The following is an 18,090-nucleotide window of genomic DNA, read 5'->3' on the forward strand; positions in this document are numbered from 1 at the left end:
GGAAGACCTAGGTTCCAACATGGGTGGAAGCAAGAGGCTCCGCCTCCACCCTCCTCCCTCCCAGCTCTCAGGCGCTCCTCTGGCTTCTCGGGGCTTGCATGTCACCATCTAAGCTGTAAATCCCCAATGCCCATCACGTGGCCTCTCTGGGTGGCACCCCATGCCTGATGCTGAAGTTGCCTGAATACCACCCCCAGTTGTGCTCCCCTTTCCTCTCAGATTCAGGAACTCACCTCTGACATAATAAAGATGGGCCCTCGGAGGGGCACACACCCTCCTCTGTGAGCATGTGCTCCCACCACGGACTCCTGGGGCTCTAGGAAGCCTAACAGCCTGAGGGCGAAGGGCAACTCTGTGTCTCATTCGGGGAAGAAGTGGTGCTGGAGCGAACTGGGGCTGCAGACCTGGAGTGGAAGAGGTCCCACTGGCCTCTCAGCACCTTATGACTTTACTAGTGTCTCCCTGCCTGCAGAATGGGCATACAGATATCAAGGCCATATACTTGTGGTGTGGAATAAAAGAGAAGAATAGAAAGTCCCCAGGAGAGGCCCGGGCCGCAGTTGTGCTCTGCTGTGGGTGAGAAGAGGTGCATGTTTGGGAAGCTCACGTGCTCTCCTCATCTATAATAATTACCACACCTACTCCAAGGCTGTAATGAGGGTCAAGGCAACGTTTGAAAAGCTTTGCATGGATAATCAGGCATATAATAAGTATTAATTAATATTTAATATGACATAGGTAATATTACATCACTTGTCAAATTGGAAGCCACACTAGTTAGCATGAAGCTGTGACTGGCGTTGAATCAGGTTTTCCTAAGGCGAAAAAGCAGTCACCCCAACATAGCCAATATTTATGGAATACTCTCTGTGGGCCAGGCCCCCCACATAGAGGAGCTCATTTAATTCCCTTTTAATCCCCCTACTGACCCTATGGGGTAGAAAGAGACTTTGGCTCATCGCTTACTGTAGAGGAGAAAACTGAGGTGCAGAGAGGTTAGTAACTTGCCTGGAGTCACATAGCAAATAAGTGGTTAAACTGACTCAAATTCAGGCCTTTCAGACAACAAGGACTATGTATTTGTTCTACACCCAAATATAACCTACATATATGTTATAATTAGCTACATCTTTTCTCAGCTCCTGAACCACAGCAAATAGCAACCCTGGTGCCGAGAAGAATTTCCTTTCCTAGAATTATTCAGTCTTTCTTTTTAACACAGGATCACGTGTAAGTAATTTGACTTTTTTTCTCCTCCAACAAGTGACTCATTCAAACACTTTAGAAACGGCTTCTTCTGGGGACCTAGAGTGATGTCTGTTTTCTTCTCACCAGGAAACCTTAAATATTTTCATCTGAGAGACCGTATGAATAATTTTGAATGAATAACTACGCCTTTGGGGTAAATTCCTTCTGAAAGATAACCAGGTGGCAAATTATCAGGCCGCTGGGCACTGGAATGAGAAGAGACGGTGCTGGGTCTCCAGGAGCGTCCATGTGGCTTCCAAAGCCTCCAACACAGAACTGCAATTTGGCATTCAGACGGCACACTTGCTGGGGCCCTCGGAAGAGCCACGTGTTCTTGTTACTTCAGTGAAGCTGAGTGAACAACGTGCCCGATTCCCGTGTGACTAGCTCAGGATTCACATTGTACCTGCCACAGCAATCACTTTGTAAATTTTCAAAAACAAGTTCAACAGTGGGTAAAAGAACAGAAACATGTACCCCCGACGTCGCTGAAGGCTGATGAAGAGCATTCCTGCGGGAGCAGCCACACTGTGGGCCGCATCGCTTCAGATTAGCTAACATGGGAAGCATGAACTTTCTATAGAAAAGATGGGAGCTGTCTATTTAATTTCAGGGAACTGAAAAGAAAGTTTCTCTTCTCAGCCAGTGACTAATGTGTGGTGAGGAGAGCAGGGATCTGTGTGTTGGGGAAGAGGACAGTATGGGGGCTTGTTGAGCACCTACTATGTGCCCAGCAGCCACTCTGCGAGCAGCTAAGACATTCATTTAATCTTCACCGGGTAGAAAATATGACTTAAAGTTACAAGTGGGGAAACTGAGGCTCAGTGAGGTTTAGTAGCTTGTCCAAAGTCACAAATGTCATGTCCTATGAAGATCTTTCCCCATGATCACTCCCCAAGGTAGTCTGGGCCCTCCCTCCCTCCCCGATACGTCCCATGCACACTTCTGCCAGACCTCCATAATAGCCCCCCACCAACTACTTTTGCTCTTGAAGTATGTCTGTCTCCATGGATTCTCCGAGGCAGTAACCAGGTCTGTGTGATTTCCTAATTCCATACCCAGCATTGACCCAGCACACAACAGGTTCTCATATAATAGCTGTTGAATCTGTTTATTGCAAATATTGTGTGTATATTTCCCATTTTAACTATGTAGACACATGCCTTATTGAAAGTAAATCGTACCCAGAAAACACTCGTAGTGCCCCTGGCTCTTTTCTCCTTAGAATCTGCCAAACCTCTTTCTTGAGCGGAAGCCCCAATCCACTTCCTCAGTTGCACACAGGGTCGCCTCCCAATTGTGCCTTCCTGGCCTGTTTATCAGTCAAGCAGAAGCACTCTTATGAAGGGTGCTGTGTCCTCAAAAACAGCATCAAAGAACTCCGAAGACAGTGGCTTTGTTGGTTCGTTATAGAGGATTCTGGAAGTCAGTTGTGCCATAATCAATGTAAAACCATATGACATAAAGTTTTGAGACAAAAGATATTTGTAATGAGATCTTCTCTTTCAAATATGAAGCCTTAGTTTACCTCTTTAAAAACACTAGTTATAGCCGGGCGCAGTGGCTCACATCTGTAATCCCAGCATTCTGGGAGGTTGAGGTGGGCATATCACTTGAGGTCAGGAGTTCAAGACCAGCCTGGCCAACATGGTGACACCTCATCTCTACAAAAAATACAAAAATTAGCCGAGTGTGGTGGCATGCCCCTGTAATCCCAGCTACTCAGGAGGCTGAGGCAGGAGAATTGGTTGAACCCAGGAGGCAGATTGTGGAGGGCCGAGACTGCGCCACTGCACTCCAGCCTGAGCGACAGAGCGAGACTCTATCAAAAAAACAAAACAAAACAAAACAAAAAACAAAACAACTAGTTAGGAAATTATCTTTTAAGGCTTACCTTCCTTATATTCTCCATCATCACCATCACCAATATTACCATCACTATCACCATCACCATCTATGGGTGCCTGTCATGGAGCCTGGATTTATTTGATCCCTCAATATTTGTACTATTGTACCCATCATGTTAGATGAGGCAATGGAGGCTCAGCGAGGTTAGAAAATTTCCAAGGGGTCACATAAGCAGTCAGTGGCAAGGGCAGGGTGACATTCTTGCCTGCTTGGTTCCAAAGATTGTAAGCAATCCACTAATCAATGGGGCAGTCATAAAATCCCATATTTCATGGCTCGTGGCAAAGATCAAATAATTCAAAAACACATTTGGGGCTGGACCTTAGCTTTTGAGAGTCTCAAGGGCAGGAGTACGGTCTCATTCCTCTTTCTATCCCACAGTGAAAGCACATGGTAAGCACTCCTTGAATGAGTGAATGAATGGATTATTTAAGAAATTATAGACTATCAGAGCCCTGGGGCACTCTGTTCCATAAGAGTGTAAAATGTTCTCAAATAAAATTTGAAGCAAGTTTAACTCTAGAAACAGAACAGCAATTTGTAAACTTAAAGTCTCAGAATGATGCTTTTGACAATATCCAATGTGGCCAGGTTTTAGCTATTAAGAAATAGAATTCAAACACTTTTCAGTACCTGTCTTTGGCAGGTAACTGGAATGTGGTGAGGCCATCAATAATAATAATGAGCAGGTGAATACATGCTATATGCCAGAACCTTTGAAAAACACTCCACCTAAATGATTGTTTAATCCTCACAACAACTTATGAGGTAGAAATTTCAATACCTTCATTTCATAGATGAGGAAACCAAAGCTCAGTAATGTTCCAGTAACTTGTCCAAGGATAACAGAGGGTATTATGGACAAGTGTATACCAATAAATTTGACGTCTTGGATGAAATCCACAAACTCCTTGAAAAACACTACTAAAGCTGACACAAAAAGAAAAAGAAAATTGGGATAGTCCTATTAATAGTTAAAGAAACTGAATTTATAATTAAAATCCTTCCCAGAAAGAACACTCCAGGTCTTGATAGCCTCACTGATCTACCAAACATTGAAGGAAAAAGTAATAATGATCTTACACAAATTCTTTCAGAATTAACTAAGAAGGAGCACTTTCCAATTCATTTTATTAGCCAGAATGTCCCTGGTACCAAACCTGGAGAAGGACATAACAAAAAACTGACTGCAGACCAAGGCCCTGCAGCTAGTAAATGACTGAACCAAGATTTGAGCCCATATCTGATGCCAAAGCCTGTGTGTTTAACCATCACACCACATTGCCACTTTCTGTGCCAGTTGCTTTTGTACAGCTGGTGTGTGGTTTAAGGATCACAGCCCTCATTTTGGGGATGTGTAATGACTACTGGAGTCTTAGAAATAAAATGTTAAGAACCGAGGCCTGACCTACATTACTCTGACATCCAAGACGACTAAGTAAGGGAGTATTTCCCAACAGTTCCCTGACTCTGACTCTCCCTTCTCCCTTTGGCATTTCCTTTCCCCTCCCCCGTACTGAGATATCCTTTCCTCTCTTTTTCCTACTGAAGCTCCCTGTCCTGTCCATCCCTCCAGTTCTCCAAGCCCCGATGCTCACCTCCTTCAGGGAACCTAGTGCATCACTAATGTGTCTACCCCTGGCCAGTGATTCTAGGCTGTAGTGTCCATCAGAGTTGCCTAAGGGCTTGCTAAACACTGACTGCTGGTCCCACCCTGGAGCCCAAGAGTGTGCACTTCCCACAAATCCCTGGGTGGTGTTGCTGCTATTCCTACTGCTGCTGGTTTGACCAGAACCACACTTTGAGAACCACTACCATACTCACAGCCCCTCACATCGAGAGATGGTTCCTTTCAGCTCAGCATATGGAGTCTCTGGGTAAAACTCTGCTAAAAAGAATTGGATTGTCAGGCCAGGAGTGATGGCTCATGCCTGTAATCCCAGCATTTTGGGAGGCCAAGGTGGGCAGATCACCTGATGCCAGGAGTTTGAGGCCAGCCTGACCAACATGGTAAAACCCCATCTCTACTAAAAACAAAAAATTAGCCAGGCATGGTGACGTGCTCCTGTAATCCCAGCTACCCAGGAGGCTGAGGCAGGAGAATTGCTTGAATCCGGGAGGCAGAGGTTGCAGTGAGCTGAGATCGTGCCATTGCACTCCAGCCTGGGCAACAGAGCAAGACTCTGTCTCAAAGAAAAAAAAAAAAGAATTGGATTGTCTTTGACCATAGGCTTCCTACAAATCAATTTTTAAACAACTGGCATTTCAAAAGTTCAACTAACCTGCATCACCTAGACATTGCCCTCACTTAGTTCCATAGTCCACACTGAAACCCTGTGACAGAGGTAATGCATCCTCCCCATTTCTCAGATGAAGACAGCAAGACCCAGGGAGGCTGGTGAGGGGGAGGCTGCCATCGCAGCTGAGGTCTTCTCCAGGTCCAGGGAATACTGGACCCTGAACTGCTGGCCCGGGTGGCTTAGCCCCCAGGGACTGAACATATTTAAGTAGCAAGTGAGCTCCAAGAGGCTGCGAGTTGGTATCTGTTTGGTTCAGCATTTCTCCAGTGCCCAGACAGTGCAGGCACATAGTGAGTTTCAGTAAATACTTGCTGAGTGGAGGGAGAGCAGAGCAGCCTCCTTGCCTCCACCCCACATCACCCCACCCCCGAAGCACCATCAGAGTCCTGGGGGTCTGTCCTGAGGATGGAGCGGGGCTCCTGTGAGCACTCAGCTCAGTGCCTGGCATGCGCCATGACTGCTTTCCTCTTCCACCCATCATCTCAACATCAGCCAGCCCTTCCCCAGGCCACTCTGCCACAACAGCAATAAGGTGCCTCTCTTCATAACTATCCGCCCTTGTGGTTAACAAAGAGCTTTCATAGCTAGTTTCTCATTTAGAATCAGAGAATTCTAGAAGTGGAAGAAACTTCCTAAATCCTCAATCTCCTGGGCTCAAGTGATCCTTCCACCTCAGCCTCCCAAGTAGTGGGGTCAGGTGCACGCCACTGCATCCAGCTAATTTTTGTATTATTTTTGTAGAGACAGTCACATCCTATTGCCCAGACTGGTCTCAAACTCCTGGCCTCAAGCGATCCTCACACCTCAGCCTCCCAAAGTGCTGGAATTATAGATGTGAACCACTGTGCCTCGCCCTGAAAAAATTTTTTTGAAGTGAATCCTTTAATCAAATGAAATCTTCTATAGAAAAAGAGCTGAGTGGCCCTGCATAAGGTGGGAAAGAATGCGGTGCCCAGCCCTCTCGGTTTCCGGGACCCTCCCCACAGCCCCTTGGAGGATATAGACTCTCCAGGGCAGGTCTTGTCCACTCCAGGTCTCTTCACCTTTCAGAAAGAATCAAGATAGCAGGAGGGAGAGTGCCATGCCCAAGCCATGGTGTGGGTTGGTCAAAGAACTAAGGCATGAGGGCCAGGTGCAGCTGCACAAAGGGAGTCTTGTAAATGAACAGTGAATATCTAAGAATAATGGAATAGACTCCAGGAGGCAGGGCTGTATGGAGCAAAGCCAGGCCACAAAACCCTGTTGGAGTCTTTAAACAGCTTTAACCACTTGGCCTGTGATCCAAGGTGAGAGGCTCAGTGACTTGCCCAAGGTCACAAGGCTGGTTGCCCAGGGTTACAAGGGTGAGTGCCAAGGGTCACAGGCTGAGTGCCCAAGGTCACAAGGCTGAGCACCCAAGGTTATCAGGCTGGGTACTCAAGGTCACAAGGGTGAATGTTGAGGTCATAAGGTTGAGAGCCCAAGGAAAGGCTAGGTATCTAGGGTCACAGACAGGGTGACCAGGGTCACAAGGATATGTGTCCAAGGTCACAAGACTGAATGATTTATCTATTTCCTCTTTCCCTTTATGCTGCTTGGCCCTAATAAGGCCCCAGAAGCCTGCTTAAACCCACATCTGCCTATGTCTCAATCCTACGATTCGTGCTAGCCAAGCCCATGTAAGCAGGAACCACAATTGCTCATTGCCTCAGGCAGTTACCCTCCCAATCCTGCCTCCCTGAAGGCCTGGCTCCCGGACCAACAGGAGCAGAGGCAGCTGCTCTCTGCTCACCGTGAGCTTTGTGGCCCCAGCGACCATCCTCCCTCTGGTCCTGCTCATCACAAGGCAACCCTTTACTATTTCTGCCTTCCTCCAGTTATGCATTTTATTTTATTTTTTGTGATAGGGTCTCGCTCTGTCGCCCAGGCTGGAGTGCAGTGGTGAAATCACAGCTCACTGCAGCCTTGACCTCCCAGGCTCAAGCGATCCCAAGTAGCTCTCAAGTAGCTCCCGCCTCAGCCTCCCAAGTAGCTGAGATCATAGGCATGCACTTTTAAGCACTGCTAACCCTTGTGTTTTTTATAGAGACAGGGTTTTGACAGTTGTCCAGGCTGGTCTCAAACCCCTGGGCTCAAGCAGTCCTTCCCCCTCAGCCTCCCAAGGTGCTAGGGTTACAGGAGTGAGCCACCATGCCCGACCTCCTCCATTTATCTTGAAAGGTTTTCATCTGCCTTAGGAAGAAGACAAATGTCCACCACTGGCTCTGCATCATTCTAGGACTTAGTGCCATACTTACCATCTGCAGTTAACTCAAGGGGCATTTGAAAATTATAAAGAGAAGCCCTACGTTAATTTTAATCCAGGGTAGTAGAACACCAGGGGCAGCATGTATGTGGGGAGCAGACAGGTGGGGGACCTCAGCCTGGTGGCAACAGTCCTGGCTGTCTTGGGAAGGACTCCTCCTGGCCTCCATGAGGTTCTGTTTCTCAACACAACAGTGGTGCAATGGTGGGTCTCACACCAGCGTCTCTCAGGGCATCTGAGCCTCGCATTTTCCTACCGTCCCTCAAAAAGCAAAAGAGGTGTCATGGGAGGAAGAAAGAAAACCTGCGTTTACCAAACCCTAGGCTCCGAACCAAGCACCCTATATACTTCACCTCATTGAATCCCTGGGATAACCCCAGCAAGCCTTATCAGCCCTACTTTTTCAACTTAGGGGATTGTGCAGACTTGCCAAGTCCGCACAGGTAGTAAAGGATGAAGCCACAATTCGAGGCCTCATCTGTCTGGTTCCAGAGCTCCTGCTCCCCCAATCTCTAAGTGCAGACAGCACGCTGCATTGGTAGTTCACTTCTGACAGCACCCCACAGGCTGGTATTTGTTAGCCCATTTTACAGATGAGGAGTGTGAAGTCCAGAGAAGTCAAGTAACTTGCCAAGGCCACAGAGCAAATTAGAGCCAAGGTCTGTCTCTCCAAAGCTGAACCTGTTTCACACCTGTGCAAAGGCTGGTGGAAGGAAGGTCACGTGAACTGTCCTGCACGCTACTGCATGCCAAGCACTCCCACAGCACTCTTGAGGGAGTAGCCTGGCTGCTCCTCTTACAAGCAGGAAAGCTGAGGTTCCCGTGGGGTTAAAGCCACAGACTCCAGCTGACCCAGCAACTAGGGAGAGGCTGGATTTGCAGGGGGCTCTGTATGCATCCAAAACTCTGCTCTCTGCTGTGGTGTGAATGTTTGTCTCCCCTCGGAATTCATGTTGAAATCCCAACCCCAAAGGTGATGGTGTTGGGAGGTGGGGCCTTTGGGAGGTGATAGGTCATGGGGGCAGAGGCCTCATGAATGGGGTTAGAGGACTTATTAAAGGGGCTGCAGAGCTCTCTAGCCCTCTTCCCACCATATGAGGACACAGTGAGAAAGCATCATCTATGAACCAGGAGGTGGTTCCCTCACCAGACACAGAATCTCTCAGCACCCTGACCTCGGACTTCCCGGCCTCCAGAACTATGAGGAATAGATCCCTGCTGTTTCCCAGCCACCCAGTCTAGAGTGTTCTGTTACATCAGCCTGGGCGCACTAAGGCACTCTCAGCAGATTTGAAGGCAACAACTGGGCTCCAGCCTGGGCTGGTTTCCTCCCAGGGTTACTGAGATGGAATGAGATGTTTGAGGAAGCCCCTTATAAACTGTGAGGTTCTGTGCTTGTGAATATTGTTATTTTTGAGGGGCTCAAGAATGCTGTGGGCTGCTGCTTTGAGACCAGGGTCCCCACAAGGGCCCAAGTTCTAGACCCCTTGAACTCTAGAGCCAGACAGCTTGGGCTTGAATCTAGGCTCTGCCACGTAGCAGCCATGCCACCTTGGGCAGGTGGCTTAACCTGTCTGTGCCTCAGCTTCCTCAACAGTAAGAGGGGGACAACAGTCTTGCCTCCTGGAAGTGCTATACGGACAAGTCAGATAAGGTGGGAACACATAAACACAGTGTTGAGCACATGCTGGGGGCTCAGTACTTGTGTCTTCTTAGGACAGGCCATGGGGGTCACCACAAGACAGAAGAGGCCTAGGCAGGTGGGGTGGATACAGGCTGTGCCGGGCTGGCTCTGGACCAGGACAGCGTGATGGGGACTTGTTAAAGGACTGCACCTGCTCTCATCTCACTGCCTTAAGTGGCATCCACAACATGTGGACTTGGGGGAGGGACCCTGAGACATCGTTCAGTATGATGCAGACTAGAACTCAGCCTTCCGTTTCTAGAGGCAGATGTCATTACAAAGAGACTCAGACTCGCCACTGTTGGGCCTTCCCTGTCTCTCACCTCTCTGCCAAATCTTGTTGCTTTTATCTCTGCGTCTCTCCACTCTGCTCAGGCCTCTTTATTCCTAGGGTCACCACCCAAGTTCATGGCTCAGAGAGGTCTCGTTGACACTGCCACACAGCACACAGCAAGTCCCTCCCAGCCTGGCGGCCCAAAGTCCTCCCCACACTCCCTGTCTTCGCCTTGCAATCTGTCTTCACGCAGCAGCCTCGGGTCGTTCAGAAACCACACACATCACAGTATATTGCTCCCCTGCTTGCAGCCCTCCCTCCAGTGGCTTCCAACATCCCAGAGCAGCCTCTGCTCCTCCTCCTTGGGCCCATAACGCCTCTACCCATCACTGCTCACTGCATCCTGGCTTGCTGGCAACCTGGGAGCACCCTGCTAGCCCCTGCCCCCGGGCCTATGCACTGACTGTTCCCAGCTCTAGACTCCCTCTGCCACCTGGACCTTGGCAAGAACGGGTCCAGATGACTGCCACAGCCTCTTGAAAGGCTTCCCGAACTGCTGGGCAGAGGGAGCCCCTCTCCCTGGCAGCCTCTTGCCTCCCCTGCACTTGGCAGGACATAACATTTCTCCTTATTCACTCATGTCTGCCTGGCTCACTGCTGGACTTCTGTGCCTAGAACAGTTAGGAGTGCAGTTGGGCACTCAGTGAGTATCAAAGAATGAATGAAGAAGAGTTCCTTCACCTGAATGCTCTTTCTCCATATTTCCCTGTTCAGTCTCACCTCCTTGAGGAAGCATCCTTTTGAAGTCTGGGCCAGAACTTTCTTTTTTTTTTTTTTTTTTTTTTTTTTTTTTTGAGATGGAGTCTCGCTCTGTCGCCCAGGCTGGAGTGCAGTGGCCGGATCTCAGCTCACTGCAAGCTCCACCTCCTGGGTTCCCGCCATTCTCCTGCCTCAGCCTCCAGAGTAGCTGGGACTACAGGCGCACGCCACCTCGCCCGGCTAGATTTTTGTATTTTTTGGTAGGGACGGGGTTTCACCGTGTTAGCCAGGATGGTCTCGATCTCCTGACCTCATGATCCGCCCGTCTCGGCCTCCCAAAGTGCTGGGATTACAGGCTTGAGCCACCACGCCCGGCCCAGAACTTTCAATAGCTGCAATGTCTCCCTGCACCTTGCTTTGCAGGTGAGCTGGCAGGTGCTGCATGTCTAATAGATGCCTGGCATTGTGTATGGTTTTTTACACACACTCTCTCAGGGGTCCTTAGCAGCAGCAGCAGCAGCATCACCCCCGGCGGCCTGTTAGAAAAGCATATTCTTGGGCCCCACAGCAGACCAACTGAATCTGAATCCTGGGGTGGGCCCAGCCATCTGGCTTTCAACAGGCCTTCCTGGAGATGCTGCTGCCACTGGAGTTTCAGACCCTGTGCTATCTCATTTCATCTCCACGGCCACAGAGCAACCTTGTTATTATCACGGTCATCATTTTACAAATGAGCAACTAAGCCGCATGGAGGTTTTTGTTTTGTTCAACAAAGAGGCAAATGACCTCATATCAGAGAGGGCACACGAACTCATATCCGAGGTTTACACCAAATAAACTCAACAGACTTTCATCAAAGGTGGAGCATTCACTATGCTTAATAGTGAATGAAGAGGGAAGAGGAGGAGGCAGGGAGAGGAAGGGAAGGAGTTGGCAACAGCAGAGACCCTGCGGGCCTCAGGGTGGCATGGTCCACTCTCCCACACTCTACGAGTTGCAGCAAGTTCACTGTCACCCACCCTCGGAGTTGGGCCCCCATGAACTCTTGAAGCCTTAAAGGGCAACTCACTCTGTTATTTTAATTCTCGTATTTATTAAGGCAAGAAAAACGGTTAATGCATTTTTCAAACGTTTCAAACAAAAATATATTACTTGTAACCGATGGCAGTTTATTTTAGAATACTTCCAGCAAGAGACCTTGACTCAAATCTGTCTCCCTGGATGAAAAACACTTGTATACAATTATTCCCCCTGAATTTCCTAAATACTCTTCTTCTGACTGGGTAGGACCCACCCGCCTAAAAGAACCGCGCTTAACTGCCGCCCACAGACATTACCTCAAAACTTCCTCTTCTCATGTGCCCCAGCTGAGTTAAAACACACACACACAGCCCTCTTTAACACTTTCCCTCAAATATTTGCAGATAATTAATTCACTGTTAATCAGTTGAGGATGGTTCCTTTATACTCTGTAAATACAGAGGAGGCTTCTCTGGCCCCAGCAAGTGCGCTTGGAGCCGAGCATGTACGTTAGGAAGTCAGGAGGCTGCTCCCTGGGGGAGGGCCCTTTCCAGCAGGAATGCAGGCCTGCTGGCGCCTTCCAAGGTGAAATGGGCCTCAGATTCCTGCCGTCTCTCGCAGCGGCACCTCCCGGGTGGGGCCGTGTGTGCCCTCCTCTTGGAGTCCTCCTGGCCCCCTGGGGGTGAGACGGGCCCTTCTGCCTGCGTGGAAGGCTGAGGGGTTTCCAGTGAGTCACTGCAGCAGCTGGCAGACCCAGGGACCAAGAGGATGCCAGCCCCGGTTTTCTCCCTGCTATATTTAGGATGTTGCAGAAAATCCCATCTTCTGGTGTCCCCACCTGTTCACACATGGCAGCAGCCCCTCTGTTTCTGTCTGCCCATGCACCTCTCCCTCATGGGCCCTGCCCTGGGGCCCCTCTCCTGAGAATCTCCAAAGTCTCCTGGTGGCCTTCCATCCTTCCAGGCCCCAGAGTCCTTCCCAATAAATCCTGTCTTCACCGGCTCCAAACTGTGCCTGTGTGGCCTCCTCTGCTTGGTGGTGGTTCTCAACCTGGGCTGCACACGAGAATCGCCTCGTGTATCTTTTAAAATCCTGATGCCCAGGTCACACTAAAGACCAACAAATCAGGATCTCTGAGGGGTAGGGGAGGGGGAGTCCAGGCTTAAGGATTTTTTGACTCCCCAGTGATCCTGACCGTAGCCAAGGTGAGAATCATGGCTCTTAATGATCGGAGCCCTTCTTCCTGCTGACAAGCTTCCACTCTCCCGACAAGACCTGGCCACCCTGCCGGCCACCCTGCCGGCCCTCCAGGCACTGAGGATGCCTTGAGCCCCAGAGGTGCCACACCCCTGTCCAAGCTGCTGGCCTTGTGGTGCCTCTGTCCCAGCAGTGCCTCCACGGCACTTACAGGCTCTCCACCTGCTTGGTCACCAGACTCAGGTCCAGTGGCCACATTGCTGGACCCTCTCCTCATTGAGGGGACCCGGCAGTGCCCTGCTTACATGGATACCTCAATGTGGATGTTCTACCCTTAATATTTAAAGCATTTCTGGTCTGATCTATTTCAGCTTATAAACTCTTCCAGTCATTCAACAAACACTGGTGATGCCTCCACTTCCTGCTCAGTCCAGGAATGGACTGCGCTGTGCAAAGATGACGAGAAGGTTCTTGGGGGAGGGAGACAAGTGGATGGACAACACAGTGTAAGACACTGTCTTTGCCTGCAGTAGCTGCCTTGGCCTGAAGGAATAGTTCCCACACAGGATAATACATACTCTAAAAAGCTATGCCCTTAGAGAGGGACTGCTGGCTTTCTCTGGGGAAGACAGGCCATGTTCTCATTAGGACAACAGTTACTGTGTCCACGCATTTCTCCTTGCTTCACACCTCACCCAGAACAAACGCCCAATTAGGAACTTCAATCAATACTTATTAATGATGTCAATACTAATAGCCTTCACACCAAAACCTTCAGAAAGAACACAAGGATGGGTGAGAAGAAAGGAAACCCTGTGAGTGAGTTGAAATGCCCAGAAAATACATAAAGTAGAAACAACTGGGGAAATGATCATTTAATAATAAACCTGGGAGTGTGGCGTGGCAGAGACAGATAGCCATCAGTAATGTCCATTCTCTGTGTCTACCTTACCAACACAAGTTTCTGTTGTTTGGCTCAGTAGTTAACAGATTACAGTTCCTGCCTCCCTTGCAGCTAGGCAGAGCCCTGTGAACAGCGCTGGTCAATGTGGTGTGGCTAGAGTCTTCCAGGATTTCTAAGGAAGGTTTGCGTTCCTTAGAAATCCTGGAGCCCAGCCCTTTTTCTCTGTCACTTCCTGCTTCATCTACCTGTTAAAACATGAGGCCGGAGGCAGTGCCCACACAGATGAAAGCCACATGCTAAGTAGTACCAGCTGAGCAAACTACAGATGGAACCCCGGGCACTGATGGTGCCATGGAGTCCTTGCACCTGTCTCAGACGTCACGTGCCCTGGAAGAACACGAAACTTCCCTTTGCTAACACATGTGCAATGAGAATGGGTCTGCTTGACTATACAGCCACAGGTTCCTCACTTATAAAATGGGGATAATAAGATTAATTGTTATGAGAAATTAGAGATCATATGAGAAAATTGCCCAGTACAGAGCCTGGCATGCAGTTGACACTGAATAAATGACAGGAATCACAATTTTCACTGCTGGCAAGCTGTTCAAACCCATGAGGTCATTCTGTACAAATTCTGAGGTTAAAATGGAAAACAAAGTTAAATTAGATGCTTATTGAACATGACTGTGAGCCCACCAATCTACCAGGCATGCTGGAGACACAGCCAGACTGCCACAACCACAGTGCCTAGAGGTTTCTGTCTGAACAGTGAAATACTGTAATGCATTGAGCAACGAGACCCATGGTAGTAAAATCAGTTAGCGTCAGATTTACAGAAGCCAGTGTTTCCATAAATTGTGTCATAGAAACTGGCAGTGAAACTACCGTAGGCAGCTCTGTCTACTTTGTAAAGCATTTTCCTGTCTATTGCTTCACTGTATCTTCAGAACAGCCTGTGCAGGCCTGAGGGGTGACCCAGCCCACTCAGGGCAGCCACACTGGGACAAGAACCTAACTCCCAGCCTCAGTCCTGCTGGTCTTGCTCAGAGCCCTGGGGTCACGCCCACCTGGGTACATAGCACAGCAGCCGGTCTACATTGTAGCTGGAGGGGACTTGGACAGGGCAGAGTGAAGGGGAAGAACGCAGCACACACTGCTGGGCCCTTGATGCATTATCTCACAGCAATCTGTCAAATAAATGCCCTGACATTCTCCCAATATTTGCTTTATTTCAAATTTTTTTTGAGACAGGATCTTGCTCTGTACCTCAATCTTCTGCCATAGGACAGCATTATCTTGCCCATTTGGTAGATGAGAACATTAAGACTGGCGATAGTTAAAAAAGGTCCAGATCACACGGCTTGGACTCCCTGTTGAGTGGGCCCTGAACTGGGTGTATTAGTGTCTGAGCCCTTTTGCTGTCTGGGATGAAAGCTGCAGTAGCATGCTTCCAGCGACACCCTGGAGTGCAGATGACAACATGGCTAAAGACATCGGAGGTTTGGACATTGGAGCCCGGAGGTGTCATGGGCCCTGCAGCAGTGTTTTTAGTTCTGTTTTTAGTTTTCAGTGTATCTCCAATGGGCACAATAAATACCCTGAAAGTCTCCCAATATTTGCTTTATTTATTTATTTTTCTTTTTGAGACAGGATCTTGCACTTTCCCCTCGGCTGGGTACAATGGTGTGATCATGGCTTACTGCAGCCTTGAACTCTCAGGCTCAAGTGATCTTCCCACCTCAGCCACCTAAGTAGCTGGCACTATAGGTACATACCATGGTGACCAGCTAATTAAAAAAAAAATTTTTTTTTGTAGAAACGGGATCTCACTCTGTTGCCTGTGCTGGTCTCAAACTCCTGGCCTCAAGCGATCCTTCCACCTGAGCCTCTCAAAGTGCTGGGACTACAGGTGTGAACCATTGCATCTGGCCTGCTTTATTTAAATTTAAAAGCTATGTTGGGCTGAGCACGGTGGCTCACGCATGTAACCCTGGCACTTTGGGAGGCTGAGGAGAGTGGATCACCTAAGGTCAGGAGTTCGAGACCAGCCTGGCCAACATGGTGAAACCCCATCTCTACCAAAAATACAAAAATTAGCCAGACATAGTGGCAGGCGCCTATAGTCCCAGCTACTCAGGAGGCTCAGACGAAGAATCCCTTGAACCTGGGCGACGGAGGTTGCAGTGAGTTGAGATCACGCCACTGCACTCTAGCCTGGGTGACAGAGCGAGACTCCATCTCAAAAAAAAAATAAAAATAAATAAATAAATAAAAGCTATGTTGGAAAGAATGCAGTCCGCATAGATCTCTGTAGGCATTTGTGCCTGGAAACATTGGTATACAGTAATACATTTTTTTCTTAGAAAAGTCTAGACAGCTGTGACTGTAATGGAGCAGCGCAGGAACTTACATAACCTCAGCAATGCATCAGGAGACACACCGTGGATTCCAGGCCTTATTAAATAAGAGGGTTTGCTGTTAAAATGCTGAACAGTGAAATACTATAATGCAATGAGCAATGAGACTCATGGTAGTAAAATCAGTATGCGTCAGATTTAGCATCCATTTGCTCCTCTCCCTCCCCAACCTTCTCAGGAAGTTTTGACCTGGGTTCAAATCCTTCCTTCTTCACTTACTAGCACATTTCTCAGCAAGAAGGAAATACAGCCAAGATCACGAGCCACCAGTACCTGCATCACCAGCCTGCACAAGATCCCCGAAATGGCAGCCCACTTACTTGGCTTCCTTCTACTAAGCAAGCCACAGTCATTTTCATCCATAGACAACAAAAGTCACACATGCAAGCCAACAGGGTTCATTTCTTGAATTAAACACTTTCCTTAAACACTTGCCAGGGAGATTTCCATGAGTCATTCAAAGAGCTTGAAACAGGTGAACACCAACAACCACTTTCGTACTATATTTAGAATGTCACAGAGAGCTCTGCCTCAGCTTTAGATGTTATTCTGGAAACATCAAAGGTGGGCTGTTTCTTTTCTCCCTTTATTCTAAAAAAGGAGGCTTTTAAAATTGTTTCTCCAAGTGCCACAGTCAGACAAAATAAACAAGGAGCAACATTTACTTAACCCCACAGATTTGGCCAAGTTTTATCTGATAAGAAGGTGGTTAGTGCTAAGATACAAAATAGATTCTTGGGACTCTAGCTGCATAGTACAAATATTTTTTGCCTTCAGGATGTCTCTAGAACATAACGATGATGAGTGTAACAAATTTTAAAGGATGCAAATGCAATAGGAAAAAAAATTCCTATCTGAGGCTTTTACATGTAAGAAGTAACAAAGTTAATAATGACACAGTCCCCGTACTAAAAGCCTCAGAGATAATCCTCAAATATCATTCCTCAAACAGTCTCACAAATATTACTGGGATAGTTTGCAAAGCACTAAAGAACGTCACAACTATGATAAGAAAGAATTAGTCAATACTGTCAGTTACGAGGACGCTTGTATATATCCAGCTGAATAAGAGCTCCTGGCAAATCACATTTGCAGCTCTTTACCTACAGAATGTCCCAGCAAGCTTTTCACCTCCCGTGCAGCTTCTCCGTACAGATAAGGCTCTTCTGCATTTACAAGGACTCCCAGGCCTTTGTCACTGCTCCCCTGCCCCTCTTTCCAGAGACGTCACTTAATTATTATCAATATTCAAATCAGATAAAACAGAAGCAACATTTCTGGATCTGGGCCACAATTATAGAATTTTACAATGAAGCTTTGGGGAAATCACCGTGTTTAGTCACAGGGAAGTCTTAATTTTAAAAAGTGTTAGGCAAAGAACTAAACTGGGAGACTTCCCAGCCATAGAGAATGTTGCAAACATGATTATGAAACTACGTACTGACTCAGGCAACGATCACTGGATTTTGACGGTTGTGGATTTTGCTACAGGACAAAGAATCAAAGACCTGGCCTGGGGTTGTGTGTGTGTGTTTGTGTATGGATGTATGTTTATGCATGCATGTATATGTCTATATGTATGTATGAATGTGTGTATATGTGTGTATGTGTGTGTGCACATGTGCATGTATGTGTGTATGTGTGTTTTATGTGTATGTGTATAGGTACAGGTGTGCATGTGTGGGTATGTATGTGTGCATGTGTATGTGTGTGCACATATGTGTATGACTATATGCATGGGTGGGTGTGTGTCCCTGTATATGTATGTGTGTTGGGTTTTCTTGTGACCAATATGGCCTGTTGAGGCTTCTACTATTCTCCTGGTCTGAAATGCTTGGTAAACCTCGTGTGGTTAAACCGGGATTTACATTGCACTTGAACTGACTACATCATGTCCATTTGAGGGCACTTGGAGAAAAACCAGGGCCCATTTTGAGAGAAAGCACTTTACAAATGCAGGAAAGAATTCCTTGGCCTCGGGTAAGTTCTGAGATAAACATATCCAACTTTGTTTTCCAGTTGAGGTTTCTAATCAGCCTGCATTCAGTCTCAGACGCTACAGAATCTGCCCCTCAGACATTTTTTTTTGTTT

General features: G+C 47.9%; 1 protein-coding gene across 4 annotated transcripts in view; it reads right to left on the reverse strand.

Moving 5' to 3' along the window:
* Positions 1–18,090, reverse strand: part of MGLL (monoglyceride lipase) — a 139,709-nt gene that overhangs the window by 78,880 nt on the left and 42,739 nt on the right. The gene's annotated exons all lie outside the window — the stretch shown is intronic.

The sequence above is a fragment of the Rhinopithecus roxellana genome, chromosome 1 (genome assembly GCF_007565055.1).
Source record: "Rhinopithecus roxellana isolate Shanxi Qingling chromosome 1, ASM756505v1, whole genome shotgun sequence".
Classification (NCBI taxonomy): domain Eukaryota; kingdom Metazoa; phylum Chordata; class Mammalia; order Primates; family Cercopithecidae; genus Rhinopithecus; species Rhinopithecus roxellana.